Consider the following 17,179-nt stretch of genomic DNA (forward strand, 5'->3'; position numbering starts at 1 on the left):
TAGGCACACCAGTCACACACACAAATCCTTGTTGCCTCCCTCCAGGGGCTGATGTCCACACCACGTGGGGTGGAGCCAGGCGGTTGGCTCCACCCACCGAGGAGTTCACAGTCCTGGAGGCGGGAAAGGAAGAGAGAACAGGAAGGGAAAATGAAGTGGAAGGAGAAAAGTGGTAGTAGAGGAGCAGACTGACCGTGTCCGGCTACGTGTCCCGGGCACATAAAGCAAGGTTGGCAAACGGTGGTGACCGTCTGCAGGAGAGGCCGATTGATGCACAACTGTAAGGACCGGGGACGGGCGGTGGCCCGCCGGTACCGGACCGGGGAGCGAAGAGAAGCCATCACCATCCGGCAGTGCTTACGGACCCCGACCAGGCTTGGAGTCGCCGTTAAACCGGTCAAATCTATCAGTAACGAGAACCTCCGGGGTTCCTCAGCAGCAAAGACCCGACTGAAGGCAACTGCTCAACCGTGAAGGGAAATACAGCTACCACCACAGCTAGAGGGGCTCCTCTGGCAAACACACCGCTGGGGAGCGGGCTACCGGTGGGAAGCCATCGGGGCCGAAAACACACTACAGGTGCAGGGAGAGACAGTCACCGCCAACCTACCGGGAGTGACCATCGCAGCCGCCTGCGGGACCCGTCCATCCAGCCGTTTGTTTTACCAGAGACTCCGTGTACGTTATTGGCTGAGTGAGTACTACCGTGCCGTCTGGCACTGCGCTGCCCCCGCGACCCTGCACCTCGCCAAACCCCGTCATCCACTTTCCAGTCTCCATCATCGGGCCCCGGGACCACCAAATCCCCCTACCCACGGAGGGGAGAGAAAACATCTCGGCTGCTCCCTGTCATCGCTCCCGGGATCCCCGTCCAGAGCAGCGGTGGTGTCCCAACCTCACCACAACCGTGGGTGGTGTCACGGACAACATCTCAAAACCCAAACCATCCCCTTTTCACTCACGGGTGAGGAGCGCCGCTCGGGTTCCCGGATCCGGCCCACCGCTCGAGCCACTGAGCAGCAGCAGCGCCGGACCCGAGCGTTGGAGAGCGCAGCGCCCCGCCGCCCATGACAGAAGTAACTATCAAACTCTGACAGCGACATTTACCACACACTACTAGCATAGGGGACGCCATTCTATGCACCCATCAACGTGCCCGTGACATGATCGTGGGTTGACAGCTGGCAATCTGTTAAAGACCCCTGTACTCGTCATAGCAGCACTCATTTGAAACCTTCCTGTGGCCAGGCTTCAAAGAAGACTGTGATTTTTAATATATACAGCAATGCTATAGCATTGCTGTATATGGCACAAGCGATCAGATGATCACAGGTTATAGTCTACTAAAGGAACTATTAAGAACAGTAAAAATAAAAAAAATTTATAAAATATTAAAAAAAAACACAAAATGTAAAATCACCCCCTTTTTGCACCATTAAAAATAATGAAAAATACACTTGTAGTATCGTCACATTCAGGAAAGTCTGAATTTATAAAATAATTAACCCAAATGAATACAAATATTAAAGAACACCAAAATTACATTTTTTTTGGGTCACTGCAATGCCACAAAAAATGCTGTAACAAGCAATCAAAACATCATATCTATCCAAAAATAGTATCAATAAAAACGATGCATCCTGCTTCAAAGAATAAGTTAGCCATCATGACCTCTTATGAAGCTGCACACACTATTTAATCTTAATACGCGAAACGTACGTTATGTCTTTTCTTTCGTCTTTCCTGTGACCTGACGGTTTTTGCTACTATTAGACCTTGGAGTATGCCTTATGGGATTGCCTAATGTTCTGATTTCTGGTCAGTTCATTCCATCTTATGCGCACAATGCATTTGTTATTTTGTATTGCATTTTTTGGTTATATATATATATATATATATACATATACATATTATATATATTTATAGATATATCCGACTACTTACAGTTCAACAATATTATGACCCTTTAATATACTCTACTTCTATACCATGTAGTTTTGTGCGGCTTTAATGAGTCTACCTTGACCAGCAGTCAGATGGCATATCTACAGGTATTCACTAACTTCTCTAATTTGTATTATTTTTGGATGGTTTGCCTACTCTGTATTTCCAATTGTAGGTGTGACAATGTCATAATCGTTCAATCACCGTACTTGGTCATTTCTATCCTTATATCTTTTGATCAACAACTTCAGTGGTGATTTTATTGCACATGTATTTTATCAATAAAAATATTTTTGTAGTTTTTCACTAAATTGTTATCTATTTAATTTGTGGTTTTACACTCCTGTTCTCCTGCTAATCATTATTTGGAGTTTTGCCACTCTACATGTTTATTTGATTATCACCTCATGGCTTTGACATATTAGTCATGTATGTGTGGAATTTTGTTGCATCTATAAGGAGTTTGTATGTTCTCGCCGTGTTTGCGTGGGTTTCATCCAAGTTCTCCGATTTCCTCCCACACGCCAATGACATACTGATAGGGGATTTAGATTGTGAATAAATATTATTTTTATTATTATTATTAGAAGGAATACAGTGACCTCTTGTGGCTGGCAGTTAGCACTACAGACCACATAGCAGATACATCACAATACTACAATACAATCATGTGATCGATGTCTTCAGGGGGAACATGCAAACCGGATCACCTCCTTACAAGCTGATCATCCGGGGACTACTGGATATCGCATTCCCCTCACATCAGATATTGATGTGAGGGGAATGATGATGATATCCTAAGGGGTACTTTGCACTCTGCGACATCACAGGCCGATGCTGCGATGCCGAGCGCGATAGTTCCCGCCCCCGTCGCAGCAGCGATTTCCTTGTGATAGCTGCCGTAGCGAACATTATCGCTACGGCAGCTTCACATGGACTCACCTGTCCTGCGACCGTCGCTCTGGCCGGCGACCCGCCTCCTTGTTAAGGGGGCGGGTCGTGCGGCGTCATAGCGACGTCACACGCCAGGCGGCCAATCGGAGCGGAGGGGCGGAGATGAGTGGGATTTAAACATCTCGCCCATCTCCTTCCTTCCGCATATCCTACGGAAGCCGCAGTGACGCCGGTAGGAGATGTTCCTCGCTCCTGCGGCTTCACACACAGCGATGTGTGCTGGCGCAGGATCGAGGAACAACATCGGACTGTTGCGTCAGCGTAATCATGGATTGCGCCGACGCTGCAGCGATGATACGATTACGACGCTTTTGCGCTCGTTAATCGTATCATCTAGGCTTTACACACTACGATGTCGCATGCGATGCCGGAAGTGCGTCATTTTCAATTTGACCCCACCGACATCGCACCTGCGATGTCGTAGTGTGCAAAGCCCGCCTAAGGATATGTCAGCAATAAAATAGTGGCCAACCTTTTCAACCTTTTTAGATTTAGTCAGCATACCGTCCCCTTGTAGCATACTGAAAAAGTGAGATTGTTGGAATGTTTTCTACATGGTTAATTTTTAGGTTTCTATGCAGAGGCAATTATTTTCTATCCCTATTAGGCATATTTATTGCTAGACTGCTCACTATAATATCCACATTACTAGGTAGAAAAGATAATGTAATTGTTTTTATTGTAACAATGTGTTTGTCTTTAGAATAATGTGTTTATGGCGTATTGTGATAATGAGTAAAGAGAATGAAGGATTCAGGAGTTACAGTAATTTGTTTCAGATTTATTAGATCTACGGAAATCTCCTTTGTTCATGCCATGATTCAGTTCCAGAAAACTAGGGTAATAATCAGACTTTGATAGATTTCTGTTCTTTAAAGGGAACCTGTCACCAGATTTGGCAAATATAAGCTGCGGCCACCACCAGTGAGCTCTTATATACAGCATTCCAGAATATTGTATATAAGAGCCCAGGAAGCTCTGTATAACATAATAAAAAACACTTTTATAATACTCCCCTAAGGAGCGGTCCGGTCCGATGAATGTCGCTGCTCTCCGATCCATTGCCTCCTCTCTGCGGCGATTGCCATACTATTTCTTCTGAGGCCTATGTGCATGATGCGTCCTACATCATTCACACTGGCCGGCATTGAGATCCTGTGCAGTCTTTAACCTTTCCTCGCACCTGCGCATTACAGTACCTTGATCTGCCCTCAGCGGGGCAGATCAAAATGCGCCTGCGCCGGAGCGCAATGGCGTCCAGTATCCTGGGCTGGGTAGAAGGAGGATGGCGATTGCAGCAGAGAGGAGATGCCGGACCAGAGAACAGCGACACCCATCAGACCGGACCAGCCCTTAGGGGAGTATTTTAAAAGTGTTTTTAATATTATACAGAACAACCTGGGCTCTTATATACAATATTCTGGAATGCTGTATATAAGAGCTGAGTAGTGGTGGCCACAGCTTATAGTCACCAAATCTGGTGACAGGTTCCCTTTAAATAAAACAGGTCACCCACTTACACCTGATAGTCATCCAATTGATTGAAAACAATGTAACCCTAAAGGCTGCTTTACACACAACGATATCGCTAGCAATCTCGTTAGCGATGTGACACACCCAGATCATTGTTACGATTTGCTGAGATCGCTCATAAGTCGTTTTGTAGCAGTCACACATACACATCTCACAAACGACGCTACATCGTTCAGCAATATATTGTTTGACCAAGGTGGTTGTGTGGATGTTGTTCGTCGTTGGCAGGGTGTCAAATGTAGCAATATGTCTGCGGTGTTCCAAACGACAAACAATATTTGAAACTGAACGACGTGTCAACGATCAACGATTTTCACCCTATTTGCGATCGTTCGGAATCGCACGTAGGTGTCACACGCAACAACGCCGCTAACAATGACGGAAGTGCGTCACGAAAAATGTGACCCCGACGACATATCATGAGAGAAATCGTAGTGTGTAAAGCGAACTTAAGGCTATGTGCCCACGGGACAATGTACCCACGGACTTTGCCCCAGGTTTACCGTAGCTGCTCCCCAGAATCCGCAGCTATCCATTGCTGCGGGATTCGAGCATTTTTGTTGCGGTAAATCTGCGGGACAAGTGCGGAAATACCTGCGGACGTCCCGCCCTCTCTCTCCATAGTGGAGAGGCGGGACAGCCGCAGATATTTCCGCATGAATAATTGACATGCAGTTACATGCAGCTGCAGGACATCCGCAGCATATTTCGCAGCAGCACATACCGCAGCATTGATACAGCACTCCCCAAATCCCACAGGGCAACATGGGCAGTGTCTGTGTGACGCCCTGGACTAGCCAGGTAGTCACAGATAGACCGCCGCACTACACCTGTCTCCCAAAAAGGTGTCATCAGCCAACCATTAAAACGTAGTCACCTCCCTCAGTGCTTGATGAACACACCAGGGGGCGGAGCCTGGTGGTTGGCCACACCCACCAAGGAGTTCAGAGGGCCTGTGGCAGGAAACACAGGCAGATCAATTTTAGTGTTGAGCAGTGGAGGAGGTCAGGTCTGTAGGACAATAATTCGTATAGACCTGGCTCACTATGAATGCGGGTGCTCTAGGGAAACAGTCAATACTCCAAAAATACAAAATTATCCCCGGCACTCCAAGAGAAAAAAGAAACAATGTCTGGGTATTTTTGATGTTTTTTATTGTGAATAGTCTTATCTCGACGTTTCGGTCATACCTTGACCTTTATCAAGAGAATTAATCAGACTATAGAAAGAGAACATAAAAAACAGAAATTAATACATAATACAGGAGAAAAATTACCAGGAGACACAGCTCCGGTTATTTATATACATTGTACACAAAAGGAGTATACGTTACAATGGTAAGGTACAGAGTCAAAGATATATATAAGATAATAACATCTGTATACACCCAAGAAGAAAGAACAACATCCGAAGTAATTGTTTACCAACTGGAAACTTATCATGTAAGTATCAGAAGAGACTAACAGGTAGACGTACCTATGAAGCAGAGAAATCGGTATGTGCATACTACTCGAGGGAGGGAGCAATACGAGTCACCACTCATATGAAGAGGAACTTATCAGGTGCGTATGAGCGCTAGGTGAAAGAAAGAATCATTAACAAAGGAAACCTATGCAGTGATTCTTGACTGTGATCGGTGAATAAGTAATATGTGAATACCTGTGACTGAATAATAGACAATCGGGATCAGCCAGTCAATAGTCTATGGGGTAATCATGTAGTGGTATTCCACCGAGGTAGAAAGTCGTATGTCGTGACTGGTTGTAGAAAAAAGAGAGCGAAATAAAGTAAGTGAGTAAAGCATGAACGGAGAAGAGGAGTAGAAGAAGGAGGGGGGGGGGGAAGGGGGAGGGGGAAGGGTTGGGTTGGGGGAGGGGGGGGGAAGGAGAAAGGAAAAGATGGTGAGATCAGGCTGAAGGTAAAGATAAGTGTATATGAGAAGTTAAGACAAGGTACCTGTCCAATAATTGGCTACTGTATAGGTGCCATGCCAATCTTGTTAGTGAGCAGAGGACCTAATGGAGAAATTCTCGAATGAACACATCAGTGAATAGAGAGACGTGTCTCTAAAATTGGTTATACTCCATTCACTACCTGTCAAACAGCATGAAATGGTGTGCGGGAGGTAATGTGTCTCTGGAAACTTGTGACACCAATACATTAGCTATAAGACATATAGCCCACAATGCCAAATGTTCTAAAAATAGAAAGATCTCATGAGAAAAAAAAAAAAAAAAAATCCACAAACTGTATAACATCCAATGAGGTGAGTAACCTCCATCAACATGACTAATATTACTCACAATCTATGAGCAGCCGTGAAATAAGGTCGTATAGGAGACCTTCTTAAAGGAGTAGTGGAGTAGGTGAAATTGTCATGACAGTGTCGGTATTACACCTATGCTGCGGACTAGTGACATAAATAGACAGAGGTTAATGCAATGGTGTACTGATAAATCACCAGACCATGGACAAAACTGATAAATAGCATAACAATACCTCAAAAGGGAAACAGCCTATATGGTAACAGTGTCCTATGCCAGGGCTATGCTCAAAAGTGGTAACTTGGAAAAAGGTCAAAGACCTATGGAGAATAAAGAGAACCTGTTAAAGAACATAGATTAACGGTCACAAAAATGAAAGTAAAAGCTCTTACTGATACCTGGTGTATGAGATGATACAGGCTTGTGTCCAGGGGGAATGGTGGCTGGCTACTGAGTTGGTCTGTGTAACTGAGCCGTCTTAAATGCAGGTGGTGATGAGGAGATCGGCTCCAGGTGGAGCTGACTTGCTGCGCATAGGAACGGTAGTGGTGAAGGTTGGTACTGCAGCACTAGGTTTACATAGAGGACTATTAGGTGTTGTGAGTCACGTGAAATACAGTGAGAAGTGGCATACAGACCTCCGTGATGTGAGGGAGTGAGTGCCTCACATGTGACCACTAAAAGCACAGGGGTGAACCGGTGATGTGTGGAAATCACGTAGTGAAGAGAGCCTAAAAGAGGGGGAGAAAAATAAATTAGTAGGCATATGACAGGAAAGAATTTAAACCTGGAAAACATAAGAATGTAAGGAATTCACAAAACAACAGGTACCTTACAATTACCATAGATCTGTATCTAAAATCACTCTCGTAAAGTGATATTGATAAATTACATAACTAATCAGAGACATAAAAATCACAGTCATAAAAATGGGAAAAGAGGTTTATCTAAAAGGAGTCTACGGAGACCACAACTAGGACCTGAGCATGTCAGAGATGGACCTCATATTCTCGGTTCAGTCCTCGGGGTTCCAGGGTACCCAACGTGAAAATCCAATATGCTTCTCTTTCTTTTAATCTACGGACCCTATCGCCACCCCTACGTAATAGTGGAACATGCTCAATGACCTGAAACCTCAATTGAGCTACTGTATGATGGAAAGTGTCAAAATGATGGGGGATGGGTAGTAAAAGTTGCTTACATCTGATCGTTGATTTGTGTTTACTGATGCGATCTCGGATATGTTGGGTAGTCTCCCCAACATACCCGAGACCGCAGGGACACTTGATCAGGTATATCACATAGGAAGACTCACAGGTGTGATACCCTCTGATAGTGAAGTTTTTTCCAGTATGGGGATGTGTGAACTTGTTACCCTTGGTCAAATTATTGCATTGGAGACAGTGTAAGCATGGGAAGTTACCTGTTTTGGGTGGTCCCAAGAAAGTCTGTCGTGGTGAGATTGATGACCCTATGTCGGCTCGGATCAGACTATCCCTCAGGTTCCTCGCTCGTTTGTGACAAAAGATAGGGAACATCCCGAACTCTTTTATAGAGGGGTAAGCCTTCTGTAGTAATGGCCAATGTCTTGTAATGACCTCCTTAAAAAGTGGCGAAAAAGGGTGGTATGTCTGGACACAATGCATCCGTGGTGAAATGACATCATCATTGCGGGCACGGGTAGAGCGATTGAATGCCACGGAAGAAGGGTAGCCTCGTGAGAGGAATTTATCACCCATCTCACGAAACCTTGTTGCTTGTGTTTGAGGATCAGAAACGATCCTTTCCACTCTCTTATGCTGTGAAATGGGCAATGACTTTTTAATGTGTGGAGGGTGGCAACTGGAGTACAGCAGAAGGCTGTTCTTGTCGGTGGGTTTGACGTATAGATCAGTCGTGATAGTCCCTTCAGGGGATAGAATGACAAGGGTGTCCAGAAAGTTAATCTGGAAGGGATCACTGTGTACTGTAAAAGTGAGACCCGGACGGGCGGAGGAGATATATTGGTGAAAGGTATCCAGGGATAAGGAATCACCGTGCCATATGACAAAAATGTCATCAATATATCTCCTCCATCCAATGGCATGTTGTTTCCACAGCGAATGGCTGTACACAAATGTGTCTTCGAAATGCGCCATGTAGATATTTGCATACGGAGGCGCTACGTTAGAACCCATCGCTATGCCCCGTTGCTGCATATAAAACTGATCTTCGAAGAGGAAAAAATTATTGCCCAATACCAATTGCAGGAGATCAAGACAGAAAGAATGCTGTAGAGGGGACAGTGACCCATAAAGTTCCAAGAACCAGTTGACGGCTTGGATGCCATCGCTGTGTGCTATACTTGTGTAGAGACTGTCTACATCAAAGGTCACGAGAAGACAATCGGGAGGAAGAGAGGTGAAAGATCTGATATGAGACAGAAAGTCAGACGTGTCCTTTAGGTATGACGGAATCACAGGAATTAGTGGTGTGAGAATCTTATCCAGGGAGATGGCCAATGGAGAAAGGATAGATTCAGTGGAGGCTACGATAGGTCGTCCGGGAGGTTGCTGAAGATTTTTATGAATCTTGGGTAGAACATAAAAGACGGGTGTTACGGGGTTAGATTTAATGAGATACTCAGCCAATTTCTTGTCAATCGTGCCTTGTGATAAGTGGTAGTCAACAGTATCCCTGATCCGTTCGCGTATTTGAGGAGTGGGGTCTCGAGGGACGGGCAAATAAGTGGAATTGTCACGTAGTTGTCTATAAATCTCAGAGAGATAATATGTTTTGTCCAGAATGACAATGGATCCCCCTTTATCGGCTGGCTTAATAATTATACTTTTGTTATTCTGGAGTTCCCTGATGGCTGTATCTTCTTCAGGGGTATAGTTGTGTCTGATCTTGTATAGGCCCCTATCTATGTCCTGTAAAATCTTATTCATATCATTGGAAACCAGAGAAATGTAAGTCTCAACGGGATGATAGGACCTGGGGGGATGAAAGGTACTCATGAGACTGAGTTTAAGATCCCGGAGACTAAAAGTGCCAGAGCCCGAACCTACGTCCTCAGGGGTAGTATCCCCCTCTGAGGAGGCAAAATGGGCCTTGAGACGAAGGTTCCTGAAAAAGCGTCTCATCTCCTGGTCCATCCTGAAGGGATTGAACTTGGGAGTGGGACAAAACGAGAGACCCCTTTGCAACACCTGTGACTCAATGGGTGAAAGGTTATTGTTGATAACTTGGTATTTAACATTTCGTCATATAACCTTTCACCCATTGAGTCACAGGATGGACCAGGAGATGAGACGCTTTTTCAGGAACCTTCGTCTCAAGGCCCATTTTGCCTCCTCAGAGGGGGATACTACCCCTGAGGACGTAGGTTCGGGCTCTGGCACTTTTAGTCTCCGGGATCTTAAACTCAGTCTCATGAGTACCTTTCATCCCCCCAGGTCCTATCATCCCGTTGAGACTTACATTTCTCTGGTTTCCAATGATATGAATAAGATTTTACAGGACATAGATAGGGGCCTATACAAGATCAGACACAACTATACCCCTGAAGAAGATACAGCCATCAGGGAACTCCAGAATAACAAAAGTATAATTATTAAGCCAGCCGATAAAGGGGGATCCATTGTCATTCTGGACAAAACATATTATCTCTCTGAGATTTATAGACAACTACGTGACAATTCCACTTATTTGCCCGTCCCTCGAGACCCCACTCCTCAAATACGCGAACGGATCAGGGATACTGTTGACTACCACTTATCACAAGGCACGATTGACAAGAAATTGGCTGAGTATCTCATTAAATCTAACCCCGTAACACCCGTCTTTTATGTTCTACCCAAGATTCATAAAAATCTTCAGCAACCTCCCGGACGACCTATCGTAGCCTCCACTGAATCTATCCTTTCTCCATTGGCCATCTCCCTGGATAAGATTCTCACACCACTAATTCCTGTGATTCCGTCATACCTAAAGGACACGTCTGACTTTCTGTCTCATATCAGATCTTTCACCTCTCTTCCTCCCGATTGTCTTCTCGTGACCTTTGATGTAGACAGTCTCTACACAAGTATAGCACACAGCGATGGCATCCAAGCCGTCAACTGGTTCTTGGAACTTTATGGGTCACTGTCCCCTCTACAGCATTCTTTCTGTCTTGATCTCCTGCAATTGGTATTGGGCAATAATTTTTTCCTCTTCGAAGATCAGTTTTATATGCAGCAACGGGGCACAGCGATGGGTTCTAACGTAGCGCCTCCGTATGCAAATATCTACATGGCGCATTTCGAAGACACATTTGTGTACAGCCATTCGCTGTGGAAACAACATGCCATTGGATGGAGGAGATATATTGATGACATTTTTGTCATATGGCACGGTGATTCCTTATCCCTGGATACCTTTCACCAATATATCTCCTCCGCCCGTCCGGGTCTCACTTTTACAGTACACAGTGATGCCTTCCAGATTAACTTTCTGGACACCCTTGTCATTCTATCCCCTGAAGGGACTATCACGACTGATCTATACGTCAAACCCACCGACAAGAACAGCCTTCTGCTGTACTCCAGTTGCCACCCTCCACACATTAAAAAGTCATTGCCCATTTCACAGCATAAGAGAGTGGAAAGGATCGTTTCTGATCCTCAAACACAAGCAACAAGGTTTCGTGAGATGGGTGATAAATTCCTCTCACGAGGCTACCCTTCTTCCGTGGCATTCAATCGCTCTACCCGTGCCCGCAATGATGATGTCATTTCACCACGGATGCATTGTGTCCAGACATACCACCCTTTTTCGCCACTTTTTAAGGAGGTCATTACAAGACATTGGCCATTACTACAGAAGGCTTACCCCTCTATAAAAGAGTTTGGGATGTTCCCTATCTTTTGTCACAAACGAGCGAGGAACCTGAGGGATAGTCTGATCCGAGCCGACATAGGGTCATCAATCTCACCACGACAGACTTTCTTGGGACCACCCAAAACAGGTAACTTCCCATGCTTACACTGTCTCCAATGCAATAATTTGACCAAGGGTAACAAGTTCACACATCCCCATACTGGAAAAAACTTCACTATCAGAGGGTATCACACCTGTGAGTCTTCCTATGTGATATACCTGATCAAGTGTCCCTGCGGTCTCGGGTATGTTGGGGAGACTACCCAACATATCCGAGATCGCATCAGTAAACACAAATCAACGATCAGATGTAAGCAACTTTTACTACCCATCCCCCATCATTTTGACACTTTCCATCATACAGTAGCTCAATTGAAGTTTCAGGTCATTGAGCATGTTCCACTATTACGTAGGGGTGGCGATAGGGTCCGTAGATTAAAAGAAAGAGAAGCATATTGGATTTTCACGTTGGGTACCCTGGAACCCCGAGGACTGAACCGAGAATATGAGGTCCATCTCTGACATGCTCAGGTCCTAGTTGTGGTCTCCGTAGACTCCTTTTAGATAAACCTCTTTTCCCATTTTTATGACTGTGATTTTTATGTCTCTGATTAGTTATGTAATTTATCAATATCACTTTACGAGAGTGATTTTAGATACAGATCTATGGTAATTGTAAGGTACCTGTTGTTTTGTGAATTCCTTACATTCTTATGTTTTCCAGGTTTAAATTCTTTCCTGTCATATGCCTACTAATTTATTTCTCTCCCCCTCTTTTAGGCTCTCTTCACTACGTGATTTCCACACATCACCGGTTCACCCCTGTGCTTTTAGTGGTCACATGTGAGGCACTCACTCCCTCACATCACGGAGGTCTGTATGCCACTTCTCACTGTATTTCACGTGACTCACAACACCTAATAGTCCTCTATGTAAACCTAGTGCTGCAGTACCAACCTTCACCACTACCGTTCCTATGCGCAGCAAGTCAGCTCCACCTGGAGCCGATCTCCTCATCACCACCTGCATTTAAGACGGCTCAGTTACACAGACCAACTCAGTAGCCAGCCACCATTCCCCCTGGACACAAGCCTGTATCATCTCATACACCAGGTATCAGTAAGAGCTTTCACTTTCATTTTTGTGACCGTTAATCTATGTTCTTTAACAGGTTCTCTTTATTCTCCATAGGTCTTTGACCTTTTTCCAAGTTACCACTTTTGAGCATAGCCCTGGCATAGGACACTGTTACCATATAGGCTGTTTCCCTTTTGAGGTATTGTTATGCTATTTATCAGTTTTGTCCATGGTCTGGTGATTTATCAGTACACCATTGCATTAACCTCTGTCTATTTATGTCACTAGTCCGCAGCATAGGTGTAATACCGACACTGTCATGACAATTTCACCTACTCCACTACTCCTTTAAGAAGGTCTCCTATACGACCTTATTTCACGGCTGCTCATAGATTGTGAGTAATATTAGTCATGTTGATGGAGGTTACTCACCTCATTGGATGTTATACAGTTTGTGGATTTTTTTTTCTCATGAGATCTTTCTATTTTTAGAACATTTGGCATTGTGGGCTATATGTCTTATAGCTAATGTATTGGTGTCACAAGTTTCCAGAGACACATTACCTCACGCACACCATTTCATGCTGTTTGACAGGTAGTGAATGGAGTATAACCAATTTTAGAGACACGTCTCTCTATTCACTGATGTGTTCATTCGAGAATTTCTCCATTAGGTCCTCTGCTCACTAACAAGATTGGCATGGCACCTATACAGTAGCCAATTATTGGACAGGTACCTTGTCTTAACTTCTCATATACACTTATCTTTACCTTCAGCCTGATCTCACCATCTTTTCCTTTCTCCTTCCCCCCCTCCCCCAACCCAACCCTTCCCCCTCCCCCTTCCCCCCCCCCCTCCTTCTTCTACTCCTCTTCTCCGTTCATGCTTTACTCACTTACTTTATTTCGCTCTCTTTTTTCTACAACCAGTCACGACATACGACTTTCTACCTCGGTGGAATACCACTACATGATTACCCCATAGACTATTGACTGGCTGATCCCGATTGTCTATTATTCAGTCACAGGTATTCACATATTACTTATTCACCGATCACAGTCAAGAATCACTGCATAGGTTTCCTTTGTTAATGATTCTTTCTTTCACCTAGCGCTCATACGCACCTGATAAGTTCCTCTTCATATGAGTGGTGACTCGTATTGCTCCCTCCCTCGAGTAGTATGCACATACCGATTTCTCTGCTTCATAGGTACGTCTACCTGTTAGTCTCTTCTGATACTTACATGATAAGTTTCCAGTTGGTAAACAATTACTTCGGATGTTGTTCTTTCTTCTTGGGTGTATACAGATGTTATTATCTTATATATATCTTTGACTCTGTACCTTACCATTGTAACGTATACTCCTTTTGTGTACAATGTATATAAATAACCGGAGCTGTGTCTCCTGGTAATTTTTCTCCTGTATTATGTATTAATTTCTGTTTTTTTATGTTCTCTTTCTATAGTCTGATTAATTCTCTTGATAAAGGTCAAGGTATGACCGAAACGTCGAGATAAGACTATTCACAATAAAAAACATCAAAAATACCCAGACATTGTTTCTTTTTTCTCTTGGAGTGCCGGGGATAATTTTGTATTTTAGGTCTGTAGGACAGGCCTGTGACAGTCTGACAGGTGCCGGGGTTGGAGCCCGGGCACCTCTGGGTAGGAGGCAAATGGTGGCCTCAGCCTGCAGGAGCTGGGAAGATGGCTCGGTGGAACCGTGGTGGACCGGGACAGGGTAGTGGCCCGCCAGTACCGACCCGGGGAACCGACTCGGAAACCGGAGCACACAGTGGGGTACTCAGACCCTGAAACGAGGTCCAGAATCCACTGGACTGAGTTAATTAACTGATTATGGTCTGGACTATAGGTCCTTTCCCACCCAAGTCCCGACTGAAGACAACAGCCCAACGAGGGGGATAGAAAGCCAACGCACAGGCAGAGAGATCCCACAGGCAAGCGTCTGCGGGCAAAAGGGCTCTCCCAACATACACAAAGCCGGGGAGCGGACTCCCGTCGCTGAAGCGCAGGCAGTCCACAGTTACACAACACGGTGCAGGAGAAAGGCCAAGACCACCGAACCGGGTGGGGGACCAGACGCAGCCGGCTGCGGGCACCGACCACCATTAACTTGGTTTACCAGAGACTTGTGTGTGTCAATAACAGTGAGTACAACAGTGCCATCCGGCCGCGCACCGCCCTGCACTGCCCAGCTATCCCCAATGGGTCCCGGGGCCAACATCCCTGCCCACGGAGGGGTTAACAACTTGCTGCATAAACATCTCCCCCGGGTGCCCCGTAACTGCAGCGGTGGTGTCTACCTTCACCACATCTCGTGGGTGGCGTCATGAACTCAAGCACGGCTCCAGCCGTGCATCTACCTAACCCCCACCAAAAAAAGAGCCAGCATCCCCTTTAAGAGCGAAGTGACCCCGGGTCCGGAGGCGCTCGAGCCACCCACCAACGAGCCCGGATCCGAGCGGCTCGGCTACAGCCGAGCGCGGGGCGGTACATCTGTACTTGCGTAAACCTGAGGAATTATCTGGAAAATACAGATAAATCCGCGGGTTTTCCGTGGCAAAGTCCGCGGGTACATTGTCCCGTGGGCACATAGCCTAAAGGTTCACACACTTAAGCCACTGACAGACATGCAATATTGAATAATTTTCTTTGTTTGTAAATTGCAAAGCCTAATATTTTTCACTCACTTGATTGATTTGGTTCTCTATCTGCTTTTAGAACTTATGTGAAATTCTGATGGAGTTTTAGATCAAATTTATGGAAAAACAAAAATATAAGAAATTTTGAAGGATTCATCAACTTTCAAGCATAACTATTTGAAAGTCACCTTGACACGACCTTGACAATGACACCTCTTTTTTACATAATAATACAAGCAATTAGGGTTGAAAGACTAAAAGTAGTAAAATGATAGTTTAATTAAATAAAGCAAGCAGAGAAACTAGAGTGATCTAATAACTGTCGATAATTTGCAAACTAACATTCACAGCATCAGCCTCAGCAGAAATGTAGAAATGATTTTATAAATATACTTTGCACATAAAACAAAGCAGATTCAGTATGCAGAATGCAGACCAATGATTTATTCAGCCCAGAGGGATCAAAATTCTATATATATGTACATTCACATATACATGTATGGGAGGAAATGGATTTGTGATTGCCTCTCAGCTTATCTGTGCTGCCAGGGTTGCTGAAATGCTACTCACCCAGGCTGGGGAAACCCAATTGGATTTTCTGGGAGTAATTTGATCCTGTTAATGAGTTATGGCGTTCAGAAAGACACGACACCATACACATACACACACACATACACACAAAACACACACACACACACACCTACACACACATACACACACACACACCATACACACACACCATACACACACACACACACACCAATCACACACACACGTGCACACACACCAAACACACACACACACACCACACACACACCATTCACACACACACACACACACACAAACACCATACACACACACACACACACACACACACACACCATACACACACACCATACACACAAACCATACACACACACACACACACACCATACACACACCATACACACGCACGATGCACACACACCATACACACACCATACGCACACCATACACACACACACACACACCATACACACACCATACACACAGACACACACACACACACACACCATATACACACACACATTCATTCCTTACACATTGTGTTTGGATAATGCAGATAGCGTGCAATTAGTTTTTCATATGGAGATTTGTTGCATTTTCACCAGAATAATACAGTACACTGTAATAATGTGCCTAATACTGACTGATGTCCTGCCTGCCAAATTAGTGTTAAAAATAACGTGTCATTAGAAATTTTCCTCCTATTGAAGCCACTAGATTCCCTTTCATTGCAGCCATAAAGTGTGATTGCAACAAAAGTGCCCCAAAAATACTGTATGATACCCCACAGTAAATTCTTCCACAGTACCCTCCACAGTCTAATAACCCTACTGTACCCCTCTTCAACTACACCAGCAATGAATGGTGAATGGTGACCCTCAACACAGTAAGATCCCCAAATATGACCCCCACAAATCCCCCCATGCAGTACAATTGGTATAAATACAGTATAATGGCCCTTACTGTCCCTCCAAATCAGATAATGGCCCACACACAGCCCTCTGCACAGTATGACAGACCACAAACAAACCTGTATAATAGCTTGCACACAGAATAATGGCCCTCATATAACTCTAGATAATAACTGTAATTAAAGTATAAAGGCTCCCTCATAGTCTTCCAAATATTATATTTGTCCCACAAAGCCTTACATATAGTATAATGGGCCTCACATAGTCCTCCATATCGTCTAATGCACCCTATAGTGCTGCATATACATAAATACACTCCCAATATTCCTCCATATAGTATTATGCAGCCCCACATAGTATTATGCAGTCCCCCAGATAGTAT

At 44.7% G+C, this 17,179-nt stretch overlaps 2 long non-coding RNA genes across 2 annotated transcripts; one reads left to right on the forward strand and one right to left on the reverse strand.

The window, feature by feature from the left end:
- Nucleotides 1-6,929: 6,929 nt before the first annotated feature.
- Nucleotides 6,930-8,799, reverse strand: LOC142254996 (uncharacterized). The gene is made up of 3 exons (XR_012727332.1): nt 8,119-8,799; nt 7,094-7,426; nt 6,930-7,015 (listed from the first exon to the last, which is right to left on the reverse strand). It is a non-coding gene; the product is annotated as an uncharacterized LOC142254996 (long non-coding RNA).
- A 2,811-nt stretch (nt 8,800-11,610) lies between these two features.
- LOC142254200 (uncharacterized) lies at nt 11,611-12,874 on the forward strand. Its single transcript, XR_012727193.1, has 3 exons — nt 11,611-11,685; nt 12,378-12,710; nt 12,789-12,874. It is a non-coding gene; the product is annotated as an uncharacterized LOC142254200 (long non-coding RNA).
- Nucleotides 12,875-17,179: the final 4,305 nt, after the last annotated feature.

This window comes from Anomaloglossus baeobatrachus, chromosome 10, assembly GCF_048569485.1.
Source record: "Anomaloglossus baeobatrachus isolate aAnoBae1 chromosome 10, aAnoBae1.hap1, whole genome shotgun sequence".
Lineage (NCBI taxonomy): Eukaryota > Metazoa > Chordata > Amphibia > Anura > Aromobatidae > Anomaloglossus > Anomaloglossus baeobatrachus.